Source organism: Rhinatrema bivittatum, chromosome 10 (assembly GCF_901001135.1).
Source record: "Rhinatrema bivittatum chromosome 10, aRhiBiv1.1, whole genome shotgun sequence".
Classification (NCBI taxonomy): domain Eukaryota; kingdom Metazoa; phylum Chordata; class Amphibia; order Gymnophiona; family Rhinatrematidae; genus Rhinatrema; species Rhinatrema bivittatum.
In genome coordinates this window covers 100,327,008-100,346,481 of record NC_042624.1, presented here as the reverse complement: position 1 = coordinate 100,346,481, position 19,474 = coordinate 100,327,008, and the positions used below count along the sequence as shown (strand labels likewise).

The 19,474-nt window shown below is 43.4% G+C and overlaps 1 protein-coding gene and 1 non-coding gene across 2 annotated transcripts in view; one reads left to right on the top strand and one right to left on the bottom strand.

Annotated features, from left to right (window-relative positions):
• Positions 1 to 664: 664 nt before the first annotated feature.
• Positions 665 to 769, bottom strand: LOC115100490. The gene has a single exon (XR_003859101.1). It is a non-coding gene; the product is annotated as a U6 spliceosomal RNA (small nuclear RNA).
• A 14,334-nt stretch (positions 770 to 15,103) lies between these two features.
• PDE4B (phosphodiesterase 4B) overlaps positions 15,104 to 19,474 on the top strand; it is a 560,125-nt gene continuing 555,754 nt past the window's right edge. Inside the window, exon 1 of the mRNA XM_029617533.1 lies at positions 15,104 to 15,169. The gene's annotated coding sequence lies outside the window, so the exon portion shown is untranslated. The remainder of the gene's footprint in view (positions 15,170 to 19,474) is intronic.

Below are 19,474 nucleotides of genomic sequence, written 5' to 3'. Positions count from 1 at the left end.
CTAAAAGCCTTGGCTAGAATAATCATATTCAAGCTAAATAATTTCATTACAGGGGGTGATCATATCTGATTATCTTAAGGGGGCCAAACAAGTAGATAAGGCAAGGCAAAAGCCATAAGTATGTTTAGGTGCACAGGGAGAGGAAAAAGGTAATAATGCCTATGTATAACTCTCTGTTGAGACCTCATTTGGAGTACTGTAAACAGTTCTAAAGGCTGTACCTTCAAAAGGATATAAACCTAATAGATTTGGTCCCAAAGGCAGCTATAAAAATGGTCAATGGTTTTCATCGTAAAGCATATGGGGATAGACTTAAAAATCTAAATATGTTTACCCTGCAAGAGAGAATGGGGGAGATATGCTAGAGGCATTTAAAAACATCCAAGGAATAAATGCAAAGGAGGTGTTGTGCCTTTTTCAATGGAAAGGAGGCTCTGGAAGTCATGGGATAAGGGTGAACGGGAATAGACTCAGGAGTCTAAGGAAATATTTCTTTACAGAAAGGGTGGTGGAGACGAGGAACATATTAGAATTCAAGAATACATGGGACAAGCATAGAGAATCTCTGAGAGATAGGAAGAGGCTATAAAGGTGAGCAGAAGATGTGGATTGGCAGACTGGATGGACAGTATGGTGTTTATGTGCCATCATATTCTATGTTTTTGTAAATATGGAATGCTTCACGAATTTGTGTATCATCCTTGTGCAGGGGCTATGTTTAATCTCTGTATCGTTCTAATATTAGTAAATAAACTGCCAAAGCAAGCACATGCTCTGTGTTTCATCACTGTCTCTTTCATTTTGAGGACTTTCTCCCTTGCCGAAAAGCTGCTGCACCAAGGCTAGTAGGCTTTGCAAAGCTGTTGTACATGTTTGGACTCTCAGGAAATTGAGGATTCTGATTAATCAGAGCGCATTCATGAAATAACAGCACATTTGAAAGGTTATGACATACTTTGCTCATTGCCTCACGATTATCTAGCTCAGTCTTAAAAGAAACACTTGTCAAATTGCAAATGGAAAATTGTGATGTGTTTTAAGCACAGATCACATACAAGAAAAAATGATGCACATTATTTATTAAAAATCTTTATATACTGCTTACAATAGAAAATCAATGCTAAACAGTTTACATATAAATATAATAATAAAATAAACAGAAAACAAAACTAATCGACAATACACTGCAAACAAGACATAATGCATGTTTTGTTGCAGGTTTTTAAAAATGCACTTGTCTGCTTGACTGGGGTGAGTGCATTTTCTCGACTTGCGAGACAGCCTAGGAAGCAGGAGGTGGCAGAAGCATCTTCAGCCTCGATTGGGGCATGAAGAGGATGCATTTTGGACTGGGAGAAGAGTGTGAAGAGTGAGGGGGAAGGACAGCGAGAGAGACTGAGAGGGATGAAGAGAGATGGTGTTGGAATCCTGCCTGTTGTGTAGCCTCCCAATCATCAGGGGTCCCTATGGAGCTACATATACTCTTGCTTCAAACATAGTCTCAGTTATCCCATGTCTCAGCAGAGCTCAGCCTACTTAACCCTGCCTCTTGCAAAGCCCAGTGCCTTGTCATTGAGTTTCCTTGGCTCTCTGCTTGTCCCTATCCTACCTTGGACTTCTCTCTGGCCTCCAGACCTTCCAGCCTTGCCTTGTGGTCTCTCAGGCCTTCTGCTCTAGCCTTGCTCTGTGGTCTTTTCAGGCCTTCTGCTGTAGCCTTGCTCTGTGGTCTCTCAGGCCTTCTGCTCTAGCCTTGCTCTGTGGTCCCTCAGGCCTTCTGCTGTAGCCTTGCTCTGTGGTCTTTTCAGGCCTTCTGCTCTAGCCTTGCTCTGTGGTCTCTCAGGCCTTCTGCTGTAGCCTTGCTCTGTGGTCTTTTCAGGCCTTCTGCTCTAGCCTTGCTCTGTGGTCTCTCAGGCCTTCTGCTCTAGCCTTGCTCTGTGGTCTTTTCAGGCCTTCTGCTGTAGCCTTGCCTTGTGGCCTTTTCAGACCTTCGATCTAGCCTCCTGCCTTCGGGTCTCTGTGTTCTTTTCCTATTCTGTCCTGTCCTCGTCTGATCTGGTCTTACCTTGCCTAGTCCTATCCCTGATGTCTGCTCCTTTTTATTGCCAATACTTTGCCCTGTCCCAGTTTGCCCAGTATGTCTATACTGTTCCAGAGTTCCACTCTTACCTGCACTCTGTTCCTGAACTCCAGTCCTGCACCGTCTCTGGTCCCAGCCTTGCCTCTGATTCCAGTCCTGCACCATTTCAGACTCCAAGTTCCAGCCTGCACTTCAACTTCATCCACAGCCTAAGTCTCGCAGGCCACCAGAACCCAAGGGCCCAACCTGTGGGGGGAGGTGGCTGGTACAGGCCAGCTCTGTCTTGCCTTGCCTGAAGTCCTGGGCCGCCCCCGTGGGGGTTCACCAGGCCCAGCCGGGTCCTCAGTCATAACAGATGGGCTGAGAAGAGAGTGAGCGGGAGAGAAGCCACAGAATGAGGGGGAGGAAGAAGAGAAAGCTGAAGGATAAAGGAGAGGAGAAGGAGAGAGTAAAAAATTGGGGAGAAGAAAGCATGAGAGTGCTGCAGGGGGTGGCTGGAGGAGGAGAGAGAGTCGCATCTGGGTGGTGTGGGGAATGGAGGAGGACAGTAAGAGAACTGAAGTAGGGTGGGTGGGTATGTACTAGCCAGTGCAAAAATGCACTCCTCATGTATTTCTTCCACTGCCACCCTCCGTCACAAAATAATTATTGTATGTGTGTGTGTGGGGGGGGGGGGGGGGGGGGAGGGGAGGCGGGGTATGTTATCCCTGGAAAAAATATAAAATTCCTGTTCTTTACTGTAATCATCCTTCTCAGGTGCTCGTAGTCACTCAGTTTTTCCTCTGATGTGTCGTACAGCACAACTGAAGAATCAGATTGTATTATTGTAAAGATACATTCCCATAAATTCACAGTAAATTTGATTTATGTTAAAAATAAAATAAATGGTTACGTGATTGGCTAAGGAGTATAATAAAGGCACTGTTCAGTGCGGGTTTTATTTCGTTCTCTGCCTCTGAGGAGGAACCTGGCTTGGGGGTGAGGATCTGACTCAGATGTATTTATTCAGCTGTATATTTTCAGCCTATGAGTTTATTCAAACTGGAAACAAACAAACAAACTGGAATTGGACTGAATTAGCTGGCTTTCACTTTCCCCAGGGCCTTGTGACACACCTAAACAAACCCTTTGAATTAAGAGCACAGAAAAAATGTACCTAATGGGCACAGAAAGCAAATATATGACTTATTAATTTTTGCATTTTATAAATTTTAATTTTTTCCAATATACATTTCATCAAGATAAATCAAAATTGGTGTCACTGACTCACTGAAGTATATAGAAAAGTGTATATGCATATAGAAAAGTGTAAATAGTTCCCACTTTGAGATCTGAAGTACCTGCCTACAATGCTGCCATACTCACTTCTTTTTTTTTTTTCAATTTAATATTTATTGATATTTTTAAATAAATATAAGAATTAATCTTGAATCACAACCAGTGATTAACATATAAAAAGGGAAAAAAAGAAATCCAGCTAAAAAAATATTACATGACAACAAAAAATATACATTTGGCCCACAATTATAGGAAAATCATACACAATTATACCAGAGGAGATACAAAGCTCACGTCTTGCGCAGGTGAAAATCTAATGAAACTGTCTCTCTTGGCCCGCTGTTTTATTGCTTACTGAATCAAAGGGTCAATGTGTAATCCGCATTCACCACTGATCATTTAACTTCATGTCAGCATGTGATCATTGTCCTGCCCTGGGAAACCAGGACTGAACAAATATGATAAGAAGTGGCAACCCTTATGGCTCCAAAGATATTTTTCTATTAAAGGCAGCTGTGGTCGCTTGGGAGCCTGCCAGGAGTGGGGAAACAACCAGGAGTACAAATAGGAGCCCAAACTCCAGCTGGTTCTACACAAGCAAACTATTTACAAGCAAAAACCAAAATATAGCGTAGAGGCAGCTTACCTCAGCAGTCTCGCATATGCTGGCTTCCTGCCTTCTCCCTGAGGCCTCCCCTGCCTTCTGGGCCCTGCCTTCTTATCCAAGGCTGCAGTGATTCTTTCTCGCCCAGAATCCTTTGCTGTAATGGCTGATAAGGAGGACAGGGCCAGATAGCTGTGGCCGGTCTTTTAAGGTGTTCTGGCGTTTCTTATACACTGCCTTGCATAGGCATTAAGGTCTCTATTATCTAAACAGAGTTAATGTGTTAATACTTTTTAAATGCCTGCATTAGAGCTGAATACGCATTAAAGCGGTAAAAGGCGTTTAACTTTAATACCAGCATACAGGCGCACAAGTACGGGCTTATGCCTGCTCGCGTACAGAGATGCGGCCATTTTGTAACATATACGCGTCTATGCGCGCATGATATAAAATAGGCTGAACGTGCGTACACGTGCACTCAATTTTATATGGACGCGCACGTGCGGGCAAATGCTGCCTCTATCGTGTAAGTGGGGGAATTTTAATAGAAATGTGCACCAGTGCAATTACCAGTTAAACCACTTCATTCCTAGTTTGCCCGGGTAAGGGATAGGGCTTCCTATCCCCCCTATTTAAATAGCCTTCCTTTTCGCCTCTTAACCCGACCCTTAAAACCCTGCTGACATGCCTATATTTTTTTGTTTTATGACTTACCCGCCATCCATAGCAGAAGTAAAGTTATGCAGTAGGAGACCCCAGCGCACGCTTGTGCGAGCAGGTTTTTACGTGCGGGTTCCAGAAATGCTCATGCCCCACCCAGACCACACCCGTGCCCTGCCCCTTTTTTGGAACTTTTTATTTGTGCACATATCGGGAGATAGATACGCATGCACTCGGGTGGCTTTTAAAATCTGTTCGGTGTGCTCTGGCCCAACATATTCACATATCTCCCGGTTTTGGTGCACGTCAGACTTCTAAAATTCACCTAGTAATGCATTGTCGATTTAATTGTCCCATGGATTTTTTTTTTTTCAATTAATACAGATCTTTGCATTAACATTTATATGAGCTGATTAATATTCAGAATTATGATAACAGCACATTTAAATGTAACACCTCTAGAGTTAAACGTTTGCATTAAATATGTGCATTAATACACAGTTTTAATGTGTGTGTGGTAGCAGCGCTTTTAACGTGCATTCACACTAAGAGCGTTTTCACTTTTTAGAGAATCATACATTAGCTGTGATGCTAATATATGCGTTACAATTGTGTGTTAATGTGCATATTTAACACACGTTGATAAATAGACCTCTTTGTGATAATTTAGCTAAAAAAAAATATTAAACCTTTAGCGTATCACGTATTTTGATTAGTAACGTGTGCTGACTCAAATTACATACGGAGAGATATATGTTTAGATATGAAAGGACAAAAATCTATAATAGGAGTAGAAAATATTGGGAAAAGTTTGGAACTTGCTGAAAATTGCAAATGCTTACTCTCTATCTGGGCATATACTTAAAAGCTAACGCCAAATAGATTAAATGCTTTACCCTGTGCTTATGTTGGAATCATTAAAGAACATACATCCATGTCACAAGCAGAAACAGACTTTTATTAGAAGCCAAATTTACATTCTTTCTTCATTTCTGTTTCCTTCGACAAACATATTTAAAGTGTTCCCTCTGGGTAAAGTTCCATTTTTCATTACTAGCTGAATGTCACAACGATGCTTTTGCAGTCTCTATAACTAGAGATGCCGCACATGATATTACTTCTAAAAAAAAAAAAAAAAGAGGTTCCTGAGCTCTGAGGATGCAAAATAGACTGCAGTCTGCTAAAACTGTATATCCTATACCAATATTAATCTGGGACTATTTTCTTTTCTGGTTGATCCTATATAGGAAGTGGCCCCTAGAAACTAATGCCAAGCAACAGAATTCAAAGGTAAATTCCTCGCTGTAACAACAGCTAACATTTGCAATAGAATAATCAGTGGATAGAATCCTAGTCCTGATGGAGATGTTCTAACATTACTGCATTAGGAGGGCTGTAACCACCTCAGTATAACTATCAAGAGACGAACCCCATTGCTAGCATAATTTCTTGCAACCTGTTTGCATGTTAAATAAAACAATACAAAACAACGGGCGTGGACGTAATTTTTTTACACAAAGGTCTATTGTAATTATATTTGCCTCAGTTCAAACAGAACAAATCCCAAAATCATACTGAAAGATTTTATAAGATCTTGCCACTCGGGATTACTTTAGCATTCTCCCAGCACCGTAAATTTTACAACATGAACGTATTATACACAGGCACAATATGTTCTTGCCTCAGAGAGGGCAGGGGTTTATCTTCTAAAGCTTGCTGTAGCTAACAAGCTTGTTCCTTAACCGTCATCTGCTAATACATTTATGTGGGAAATGACCATGCAGAAAAGCCACCATTCAGGAATAGACCGGCAGACCAGTAGGATAAGGATGGGCCCCTCGCTTCCTCTTCCAGTCCTGGGGAAGGGGGTGCTTGTAGGAAGGAAAATGCAGGAGTTTCTTTGGAGGTCATGGTCTGGCTTCACTTGGGAGGAGGGATGGAAGAGTTTGGCTTGCCAGTAGGGTAGGACGGGGGGGGGGGGGGGGGAACAGTTGGGGAGAGAGCCCCTGCATTGACATCTTCCTTGCCCACATTAAGATCCCCTGCAGCCCGTGCTAATAAGGCCTACGTAATTATTTAAAAAAAAAAATTGCTTTGGTTACCTATTGAAAAGAGAACTGAATTTAAATGGCATACTATTATTCATGAAGCACTGTATATAGAAGATCATCGTTTGTCAGATAAATTATCACGGTTTACTCCCTCAAGAAATCTTCGCTCCTCATCCCTGTTAATGTGACAATGCTTTCTGCTACTGCCTTCCACCTACAGAGAAGTAGCGCTAAAGCTTTTTCCTTAATGGCTCCGTATTTATGGAATTTATTACCAATAGTAATTCGTGGGGAACAAGACTAACAGGTCACAGCTTTTCTATTTGTTCAGACCTATGGTGCATGAGCTTTAAATATAAGTTTATCCTTGTTGTTGGCTGTTTTTATGTTTGTATGTTTTAAAATACTGTGAATGTTTATGGTAGAATTGCAGGATATAAGACATTTTAAATAAATTAATAACATAGACAATCCTTTGGACCACAGCTACTTCTGGACCCTGGTGCATGTGCACGCTATTGGGTGTCACCCTCGAACAATTGCTGGGCCTCCGCAACGTCCCTGGTTCTGGCTGCACCAAGCAGCAGAAGGCCGAGAAATAAAACCCTGATCTTCCACATTGCACTGGCCTCCCCACCTTTGTGCATATCTGATGTTGATCAAGCAAGTACAATTGTATTCTAGTTTAATTAAATTTGACTCCTAATCATATTCCTTCTGAAAGCCAAACTTACTGTCTCTGCTCCTTTTCTCTGATTTACAGTAGAAGAGTGACCTCAGTCCATGGTTAAAGAGACCAGCGGGTAAATAACCTCAACCTGCATGTTATACCTGTTTATTTTAACAGAGCACACCTAGCCTCCTATCCATTGCTTTCAGTTTTGGACATCCAAGCTGATTGCGCCTGAATCTATTGTTTTGACAGCCACCAAGTCTTGTTTAAGCCTCTCTAGAGCTTTCCAAATATATAATAGGTAGGGAATTTATGCTAATTAGCATGCAGTGTTGTTTCCATAGGATTGCAAGACAACAGTCTTTAATGTCTTGAGACCACTTAGCTGCTCTGTGCTTCTACACTACCTGTTTATAAGCCATATCATAAGGTGGCATTAACCCTTCCTTATTCCAGCATTCCCCTTTCCTGGCCACAATTACGGTAAGTCCATCTGAAAATCTATTTTTAAATTTTAATCTCCAGTTCTTCCTTATCATAAGGAAAAACCAAAGCTGGTGTTTCAATAAATTCAAACATTTTTATTAAAAAAAAAACAATCATTCAAGTAATAAATTATTCTATTTGTTGTGTCACCATATAGGAAAGCTCACTATTTACTTATTTATCACAGCTTGATATCCCACAATTTCATATACATCAGAGCAGGTTACAAATAATTCTCAATACATAGTACAAGATGTACACAGCACTGTGCAGACACATAAAGACAGTTCCTGTTTGTGGAGCTTGCAATTTAGTTTATCACTCTTCTACATCACTCCCCCTGCTCTCTCTGCCCTTCCTTTCACTTCTGCCCTGATTGGAATAGAATAAGAGTGTTTAAGTGCCAGACATTTGCTTCTCTGCAGGCCAGAAAAAAAGGTCAAGAGTGAAACTAAGTTTCTCACTGTGGGCCCGACATAAGAAGAAACATGGTAAAACAGTGCACTGAAATTCAGTGCATAGTTCTTAACCCGCAAGGTAAAAAAAAAAAAAAAGAAGCAACTCCCGATGCAATAAGCAAATGGTATGCTAATGCATCTGGAGTTAAGCATAGCAACATAGTAATGATGGCAGAAAAAGACCAAATGGTCCATCCAGTCTGCCCAGCAAGCTTCTTATGGTAGTAACTGCCGCTCCGTGCAGGGTACCCCCAAGCCTTATATTAAGGGTAGTAATATTAATAATCAAAACCATAACACAATTACTGCTAGCAACATTTTTACAGGGCGAGTATCCTTCCTGATAATTTATACAATGCTGCTGCTTGAACATGCTTTGCATTAGGACCTGGTCGTAGAAGCGGTCTTGCGCTTTTTCCCTAATGTCTGAGAATCAGTACCCTGGACCATAAAAGTCAGGGCCCAGCCTTGACTGTCATCAGAATCCCCCTCACTGTTGAAGAGGAGAGCGATGCTGCACTTGCATCAAAATCTTGTAAGCTAATTGGTTAAGGGCAGTTACTACCATAAGAAGTAATCTGTTAGGGGTAATAGCTGCCGCTCCATGCTAGTTATTCTCCATGCATCTTTTTCCTAATTTCCAACTCTAGCCTTTAGGGATCCACAGTGTTTATCCCGTGCCTTTTTGAATTTGATTACTGTTTTTGTCTTCACCACCTCTTCTGAAAGCGCATTCCAGGCATCCACCACCCTCTCTGTGAAGAAATATTTCCCGATGTTGGTTCTGAGTTGTCTCCCCAGAAGTTTCATATTGTGACCCCTAATTCTACGGTTTGCCTTCCTACAGAAAAGATTTGAGGAACATGCATCATCAAAACCTTTCAGGTATCAGAAGGTCTGCATCATATCTCCTCTGCACCTCCTCTCTTCCAGGGTATACATATTCAGATCCCTCAGCCTCTCTTCATAAATCTTCTAATGCAGACCATACACTATTTTGGTTGCTCCTCTCTGGACCTCCACCATCCTGTCTCTATCCTTTTTGAGATACAGTCTCTAGAACAGAACACAGTACTCCAGGTGAGGCCTCACCAAGGACCTGTACAAGGGCATTATCACCTCCTTTTTCTTACTGGTTATTCCTCTCTCTTTGCAGTCCAGCATTATTCTGGTTTCAGCTATCGCCTTGTCATATTGCTTTGCCACCTTCAGATTGCTAGACACTATCACCCCAAGGTCTATCTCCCAGTCTGTGCACATTATTCTTTCAACCCCCTTCACATACACCTCTTTTGGATTATCGCATCACAAATGCATGACCGAACACTTCTTGGCATTGAATAATCTATGCAATTTGGTGCCCATGTTATCTGGTATATATTGGTAAAACCACACATAAATTAAAAACACGTATCCAAGAACATTTGAGTTGCATCAGAAGATTGGAGCACCACTAGAAGAACATTGGGTGGCAGCATCACATAGGCTAGAAGATGTCAAAGCTGCAGGATTGTTACAAATTCAGCAATCACGAAGAGGAGGTGATTACAATTTGAAGCTGCTTTAGTTAGAGCAGAAGTTAATTTTTCATTGAAAATCAGTACATCTGAGGGGGTCTTAATAGAGAAGTCAAGTGGTCAGTGTTCTATTAATGTATACAGGAAGGGTTTGATCACATCTGATTCTCATAACATGTAGCAATAATTGCCAAGACAGCATCTTGTTAAAAGAGGAGTTGTGCATCCAAGTAGTGATTCCAAACTAACATCCCCGAAATATAACACATACTTATTAAGAAAATACATTTTCAAAGATCTTCATATTTTTTTTATCAAGAATATAAAAGGATTTTATATGGAAGTGATTGAAAACTAGATATGGAGGAACACTTCAAGATGACGCGTAAAAGGACTTGGCACATAACACTGGTTTTGGCAATAGTGAAGATGGACATGAAAAAGAACTACACACAATACACCAGTAGTACACTTTCAGTTTTGGTAATAGGAAAAATGGACATGAAAGACTACATATGACATAAAAATCGGGGTTTAGCGGACCTACAAGAGAACACAATTTAGAACTCTATATGCAGAAACATGATAGCCTTGTAGGAAAAAATGGGGAATGGTGGTACAATTTATTACAGGAGACTGATATTGCAGTTGGGAGGAAGTGGGATTGGTCAAGAGCCATTTAAACACGGGTGTATTATTCATTGACGCCATGTGATGGTGAAGAAACAAAAGGGAAATTACATATATTACAATGGTCTTGGGATGAGGATTACACAACATTACATTGTGGGGAGGTCAGTAATTTCATAGAAAATATATTTTGGCAAGTGGATAGCAAGTGATGACGTAACCTAACATAGGAGGTGGGCACCGACTTCATTAGAACGCACGATTGGTCATAAATCATTTAAATATTGACGAAGCGATGATTGACGCCGTCCAACAGAGAAGACGGCGGTGAAGAGATGAAAGGGATGCTGTAACCAAGAAAGTCAGGCATAATTATTGTCCTTTCTCTGAGATATTTATTTATTTGTTTTTATATACAGACGTTAGATCGAGATATCACATCGGTTCACATAAAACTGAGAAGGCAAATAAGACATGGGCTGCTTATTTTTACAGGCTAACATGGAGAACTTAACAACTTAGGAGATACAGAGTAACTTGGAAAGCTTAATAACTTAGAGTACTTAATTTATTTTTAGAGAGTAACTTAGAATACTTAACAGGCAACTAATTTTTACAACTTATTTTTACATAGTAGCTTGGAGTACTTAACAAGCAACTAATTTTTACAAAGTGTCCTGATAACTTGGTGGCTTGACAGCTTGGGCATGATGACTTAATTGAAGTTGAGCTTAAACATTATGAATTAATATGGATTGGATAATATATTGACTGTGGTTATTTATTATTTTAAATAAAACAAAACACAAAAATGAGCAGCTGTATATAAAGCAAAAATGGTACGAGTGTACAGTATGAGTTATAATAAACAAAGTGGTTATACCCACAAAAGTGGCAGCGTCCATCAAGCAAGGCGAGAGAACATTGTTCAAATCTCATCTTTATGAGTGTTTCCTCACTTCAAATGATGTCACATCTTCACTGAGGTGTACTGTGCTATTCGTATGTCTCACTCTGCATGTAAAACTGGCCCCTAAACTCTAGACCACCACCAAATCCTCACCTCGAGTTATTAGCTGGCCCTCCTATAGTGATATAAATTTATAAGGCCTTCATAGGCCCTATAAAGGCTGTGGGGGTCATTTTCTAAAGCTATCGCATGCTTGCCTAGGCCTCTAGTTCAATGCCTGATATCCTTAGCATCCTCTTTCCTGCCAAGGACAAATGTAGACCATCCTTACATATAATCTTCTATTGCACCATACAGGCCCCCAGCCTCCAAGGTATCCAAAACCTCTTTCTTTACACCATTTTTTTGAGCCAGACATTGAAGTTATCTATACAGCAGAGTCTTTCCTTCCCCCTTCCCATCTCAGGTATGGAAAGGGGAAGGTAAGGCCCTAACATATAAACTCAGGTTAATAAAATGTGCACTCAGCCCTTTGCATAGGCTGTGTGCACATTTTACCTTCTGTGGGGAAAAGGAATATCTCAGACTGTTCAATATCTTTGTTAGCAATATTGTGGAGGAGTTGTAGGGAAATGTTTGCCTTTTCGCGGATGACACTAAGATCTACAACGGAGTGGATACCCGTGAAGGAGAGACAGAATGAAAAGTAATCTGAGAAAATTTGAGGAGTAGCCTAGTATTTGGCAGTTAAAATTCAATGCTTAAAAGTGCAGTCATGCACTTCGGGAGCAGAATGTGGTAGGTGGTGAAGAGCTGATGTGCACTGACCAGGATTGGGACCTTGGTGTGACAGTGTCAGATGATCTTAAAAACTAACAAAATCTAATGGTTTTTGTTAGTGCGCACTAACAGGAGTTAGCGAAAAAAAAGACCCGAACCGAAAAAAAACGACATTTTCCATGGCGGCCGAAAAACGAAGAACGACACGAACACAAAAAACGATGCACATCTCTAATAAGGAGCAGAATACCTAGTAGAAAAAGGTGACAATGCCTCTTTACAGGTCATAAGTGAGGCCTCACCTGAAGTACTGTGTTCTAGAGGTGTGCAGTCATTTCTAATTAGAAAATGGCAACAAAGTTGTCTAATTTGTCTTGTTTTGGTAAGGCCACGAAAAAAAAAAAAGACAAAATTTTATAAAAATTGGTATTTTGTGTTAGCTTGCACTAACGGGACTTAGTGTGCGCTAACTGGATGTTAGCACACACTAATTAGAGCTAGTTTGTACTAACTGGGAAAAGTGTCAATTGGGAAGCAGTTCATTAGCTAGAGGTATGATTCTGCATTCCCATTTCCTGTCTCCTTAGTTACTTGTTTGTGATGCCAAGGTTGCAAGGTGGTGTCTGTGAGGGGATGGCCAGTGCCTGGTAACAAATGTAAACAAACAAGTGATATAATAATACCATCTAGTCAACAAAAAGGATGTAATGCAAATGCATATTATGAATTTTTCAGTTCCTTTGTATTTTAGGAAGGGGGCCCTGGCATTTTGGGATATGCATGTGCACAAAAATGCTTTCAACACAGAAAACTATTTTTGTGCACAGAAATCATATTTTATGCACAGAAATCATACTTTGTGTACAATACATGTTTTCTGTGCATAAAACCAAACTACAGGTCCCAAAACCGAAATTCCAGCTTATGCCCATATTAGCCCTGAAAACTTTACCTCTGACTAGAAGATAAGTTTTCAGCACTAAGAAAACATGAGCTAAGCCAGTGCACCTCTCTGCACTGGGGGATAGCAGCTAATGCCACCATTAGCATGGGAGCTGCATGAGAGGACAGTAATCTGTATGCACATTATTGTGCGCAAACTCCTTGCTGCATTGGCAGTAAAGTTTGTGCACAAAAAAAAAAAAAGTGTGCATAAATGCAGGTTACACTATGTGCTCTGCTCAGCACACCTTATTACATTGGCCCCTATTTTTCTGTTTTCATTGGACGCAAACTGACAAAAATGTTTTTAATGGTCTGACTTAGGCTTTGTTAGAAAGTTAATCGCTTAAAATTTATAGCCTTGATTAAGTTCCTTAATGTGTAACTACAAGGGCTTTCTATACTACTCCACAGGGACGGGGGAGAGGGAGGGGGCAGGATGGGAAACAGAGGAGCTTTTCACTTCAGTCTGGTAGGCCACTTTCATTAATGGAAGGGAAAAGCACTTGCTCACCCTGAAACGGACTGTGCCCCTCTCCGACCCCACGTGCCACAAATTCCCATGGAGTCTCCGTCGGCCCCCCCCCCCCCCAGCACCAACCGCAGAGGAGACAAAAACGCTCAACCGAACAATTTAAGAAGAATATCTCTTTAAGAATCTGTTGTTATCTGCAGCCAACGTGCACAGGATGAACTTGCATTGGGCGTCTGAAATTGCCACCTGAATCGTAACTGATTAAAGCTCAGCGGACGAGGTAGTAGTTGCGATAGGACCCACTGCCATTACCATAGAGAAAAATCGTTTCCGCTGCTTCTCGCCATTGACTCACAGGACTTCTCATTCACAAGTGAACAAACTCCCGGGGAGAAAAATGCACTTAATGGCAGAAGGAACAGGAATGACACGTTCCGAGCAGCGAATTGCAAAGCGGGTACGTGTGTGACTGGAGGCAGGATTGTTATGAATGGATTTTTTTTTTTTTTTTTTTAACTGCTTCAGCTGGGTGTCAGCGCATCCCCGCACCCTGTCCTACAACGTGCGCGGCTTTCCCCCGGTGGAAGATCGAGCAAGCACATGATCCACCCGACTGAAAACTTGACAGCTAGCGGCGCCTTCCCACCGCAGCCCTCAGCCTTGCACGAACGCTGCGAGCCTTTGCAGAGCGGCTGCTGAAGGAAGCGGAAAGGTCTGGTGCTGACTGCGGCGCCGCTGCCCGTTGCTACAGGGTCGCGCCGGGGCTCTGCCCGGGAAGACACGGAGCCTCTACACGGAAAAAAACAAAAACAACAACAACAAAAAACCCCCCCCCGAAGGTAAGTGCTTGGCTTTTCACTCCTGAACTGCTAAGATTAGAGGCTCTGCACCTTAAGCAACGCGCCCGTCGTTTTCCAGCACATCCAGACTCCAGAATGTATTTTATTTTATATGTTTCGAACTCTCTTGTTTCTCTCTCACTTCGCCTGGAGCAGGACGTGCCCTCCCCTCCCCATCTCCCGCCGCTTTTTATCCTCTTAAACTCAGGACCTTAATCTAACGGTGTGGTGAGGGCACCTGGTGACCTCCAGCACGTTTTTCTGATTATTTATTTATACTTATTCTGAGGCGGGACCTTTACTGGCTGCTGAATTGATCCTTTTCATTCCGGTTTACCGTCAGCTATTTCTTGCTGCACATCGCGTATACTATCGTGCACGTTTGTTATTTTGCTTGTTCTTGGCTGAATGGCGAGTGAATAAATTAACCTTTGTTCATGGCTTCAGGCTAATTTACAGATTAGCACTGGAAAATAATTTGAGGTTGTCAGTTGATACAAGGCACACATTTAGAAGCAGCTAAAATGTGGTTGTCCAACTGTTTTATTTATGGGGCAGGCATCCAGTACTTCTGTACTATAAAAACAAAGAACCTGCGACTCAGCTAAGGAAGCAGGACACAATGGGGGCGTGGAAGGCAAGGTAGGCAGGGCTAGGGAGGGGTGGGGGCAGGTAGAAAAGGGAGAGCCAGCGTGGGCGGCCCTCCCTTTTCTGCCAGGCACAGAGCAGCTTCGTCTTCCCTTGTGCAGCATTGAAAACCTAGTAGCGTTTTGCGGTTCAGGTGGCTGAGTAAGTTTAAGGTTCTGTTCTGGGCCAGGCCCATGCTGGCTCTGCACTTTTCTGCCAGGCTCGGGCAGCATTTAGAAACAATTGTACTGTTTTGCAGTTCATGTGAAGGAGGAAACTTAAGAGGAGGAAGCTTAAGACTCAGGAGGGGAGGGGGGAGTTGGGCAGAAGCAACATTGAATACATTTCAGGAGCTTAGGCAGCATTTCAGCATTGCAGTGGTTAATGTTCCTGCCAGGCAGGGCAGGGCTGGGAGCAACCGGTACAGCATTTCAGCTTTTTCCTTTTGTGTGGGGGCTTAGTCTTTCCTGAATCAGCCCTGGAAAAACAGGGCCCTCCCCTTTCTTTCTGCTCCGCACAGCATGGGGTGCAGCCAGTCCACTAGCACAGCCGGCAGAATTGTTCCCTTTAGTTTCACTTTGGAAATCAGGTAGTCAGGCAAGGCCTTCTTTCCTCCTTGCTTCCGCTTTAGCTGGAGCCTGCAGCTTGCTGGTGAACCGAGCTGAACAGTTAAGCAAAGGTATTTAATTCTATGTCCTTAAAGGGCCAGCGGTCCTGTATTTATTATTATATGTTTAATTGTATTATTATTGCTTATGTTTAAGGGCCAGCGGCCCTCAAATCTATGTGTTTAACTTTTTTATTGCATCTAAAGTATTTGTTTATAGTGCCAGCGGCCCCATGGTAATTGTCTTTTCCGCTTATTTATTATTATTTATGGCATCAAAAAGACTGGCAGCCTGCCATACTATAGGGCCAGAGGCCCTGGTGTAATGTTAAATTCACTACAGTTCTAATTTATTGCACCTAGAAGATATAAACTTATATATTTATATATATAGAATCGGGTAATTAGACTAGTGGCAATATATGTCCACCATTCAGCCAGTTTATGTTAAATCCAGGTAATTTTAAATTGCTGTTGCCCCTTGCAAAGGGCCATATGTACTTACATTTATTTCAGCTAGAAGTGTTTTGTTATAGGACCAGCGGCCCCATGATAATGTCCCCTGTTACATTACTAATTAGTATTTAGGGCGGCTAAAAAGGCTCGTGGCCTGTTTATTATTTTAAGGCCAAGGGCCCTGGTGTAATGGGTATTTGCATACTTAGATATGGGTCTGGTATTTCAAGGATTAGCAATACATAGGTAGATATGTTTACAGGTATTATTAAATAGCCATCTCATATATCGCATATATAGCATATACCGATCCCCCCCTCTTTTGTTTGAGGTATCATTTACATTATAATTACTAGCGTCCTAAAAGAACAAAGGCCACAGCGGTGCAGTGCACATTATGTGTTTAAAGGGCCAGCGGCCTGTTTGCAGTGCATGTCTTTGTATGCTGGGGTGGCAGCACATGGCAGCAGCCATTTTGGGGGGGGCAGCACATGGCAGCAGCCATTATGCCGGTGATCACCTGGAACATAGGGCGGCAGCCAGGTTGGGGCGCAGGGTTTGACGGCTGCCATTTAAGTCATCTGGGCCACATGGCTGTGGCCATATTACCGAGGATACAAACAGCAGAGATTAAAAAAAAAAAAAAAAAAAAGTTTATCAATTAATTGTAACTTTGCAATGCATTATGTAACTTTGCAATGCAGTAATTGTCAGTCGGGGATGGTGTCTACAAGTCAGCGGTCAGCAGCGGCAGAAGAGTCCTCAGCACATCAACAAGCCCTCCTCTGGGTAGCAGGCTCAAAAGGTTCGGTGGTGAGAGAGACCGAGGTTAAGAACAGGATCATCAAGCCAAAAGCGAGCAAGCAGACCGCAGGGCAGTGCAGGCGCAAAAGCAGGGGGCATCCAATACTGCAGCTCCAGCTGTAAGTGACATGGATCAGTGGCTGTTAGAAATTAAAGAGCAGACAGCTGCGCACGGAATGGAGTGGGTAGGGCAGCGCATGGTGGGGTCTCCCCCTTCATTGTCTCACGGACGGGGCAAAGGTGCTTCGTCAGGAGAGACCGAGTGCTCACCAGGAGACAAACTAGTGCAGGATATAACAGCGCTCTCCTCAGCTCCGCAGGGTCGGTGGTCAGCGTTACGCAAGAGGAGCGCCAAATCACAGCAGCTAGGGGCATTAGCGGACAAGGAAAGGCGTCCTGTGGGCCCTAGAAAAGCTATTAATTGGCCCTGATGCGTCACTGGGGTTTCCATGACTGTCTTAGGTTGCGGGGAAGCTTCGCCGGCCCTCGACCCATTGGCTACAGCTTCCACGGCTCCTAGCACAGAGGCTACTTCATATGACAGGGGGCGAGGTAAGCCTTCGAATTGTGATACTTCATAGTCGTCTGATTGCAGTGATACCGATAGGGTGTTAGCCGAGTCGCTTTGCTTTTGTTTTGTTCCTCATAAGAGGGAAGAATGCGAGGCAAAGAGGTTCGGCAGCGGTAGTCTGGGGTTCTCCTCCTGTGAATGAGCATGAGAGTAGTGGGCAAGTGGTTACTGAGGCAGAAAGGATCCCTACTACTCGGGCTACCCCTTGCCTGTCAGCCCCACCCTCGACTCCGGTGCTGCAATCAACAGTTAACAGTTTGCCAGCCTTAGTTCACACTCCTCAGTCGCCAGTAGACGTCAATCCTTCCCTTAGCCCCCGCCAGTTTGGCTTCTCAAAATCCAGCGCCAGAAGTAGCGAGCGATGTTTTATGTGGGGTCACATCCTTAGCCCACTGTGTGCCAGCATCAATTAAAGAAAAAATATGGAAGCGGGATTATATTGATATATTTTTCGCTCCTTATTACTGATATGGAAGTTGAGCCAGAGAAAGGGGGATCAAGTGAGGTGAAAGAAGAGAGACCCAAAGTGGCCAAGAACATTCAGAATTGGATCAGGGCTTTCCACATTTTAATGACCGGGATTGTGGAACGCGAGCCTGAACATTCCCCTTTCCTCATAAGATACATGGACACCATCATGGTAGCACAGAGGCGGGGAGGTTGGACTTGGCTGAACTACGACATTTGTTTTCGGAAAAACATGGCCCAAAACCCCGCCGTCTCTTGGCAGCACAGATCGATTGACCTGTAGTTGGATGAGATGACTTTACAGAAGTCCTCATGGGTGGATAGAGCAGTTCCATCAATACAGTTATTTGAGAGATAGGGGCTCATACATGAGAGAGAGCGGTTCATTTCAGGGTGCGGGGAGGCGGGACACATGCAAACAGTTCAACGCTGGTCACTGCAGGTGGAAAACTGCAAGTTCAGACACATTGCTCCACCTGCGGTTTCAGTGCACACCCGGCCATTCAGTGTCGCACCTCCAGAGATCACAGACAATTTTCAGCAGCAGCAGGGGGGACGCCCGGCTGATTTCACGGGCCCCAACCCCGGTCAGTGTTGAGGCAATGGCCCATGGCTTGATCGCTATCCTTACCAGGACGAGGCTGAGCGGATTTATACTGGCTTCATGCACGGCTTCATGGATCCCTAGTCAAATTATAGCCCCTATTACGCTGGAACCCCCTCCAAGCAATACACGTTCAATAGCGATGCATGAGGAGCAGGCAGGGAAAAAAGTGCACGCTGAATTTAGCTTTAGGCAGGATAGCTGGCCCCTTCCCTTATCCGCCTTCGCCAAATTTGGTATTATCCCCCTGGGTATGGTTCCCTAAAAAGAGCCGGGACGCTTCCGGCTGATACATAACCTGTCTTCCCGCCTGGTAATTCGGTCATCGACCAAATTGACCCTCATTATGTGCGGTGTTGTACTCCTCATCTGACGCGGCAATTCAGATGATCAAGGAAGCCGGATCCGGCGTGCACATGGCTAAGGTAGACATAGAGTCTGCATTTCGCCTTCTGCCGGTGCACCCGGACTCCTCCCATTTGCTGGGTTTTCATTTCAAGGGGCAGTTTTATGTTGACCGCTGCATACTGATGGGCTGTTCAATCTCTGGCGCGTTGTTTGAATTATTCAGTTCATTTTGCATTGGGTAATCGAACAGCATGCGGATAGAAGGCAGATAGTGCACTACCTCGATTTCCTGTTGGTGGAGAGGAATGGCGCTGACTGCTTTAACCTACTGGTCATAGCAAAAGAGGTAGCTAGACACTTCGGTGTCCCGTTAGCTGAAGAGAAAACGGAGGGACCAGCTACCACAATTACCTCCCTCGGGATTGAGCTGGATGCGGTGGCCCAGCGGTCCAGGTTGCCTGAGGATAAAGTGTTTAAGCTTAGGGAGGCAATCTCTGGGATGCGCTGCCTTAAGAAGGCCACCTTGAGGCAGTTCCAGTCCTTGATTGGGTTACTCACCTTTGCTTCAAGGGTGATTCCTATGGGCAGGGCCTTTTTTCGCAGGTTATC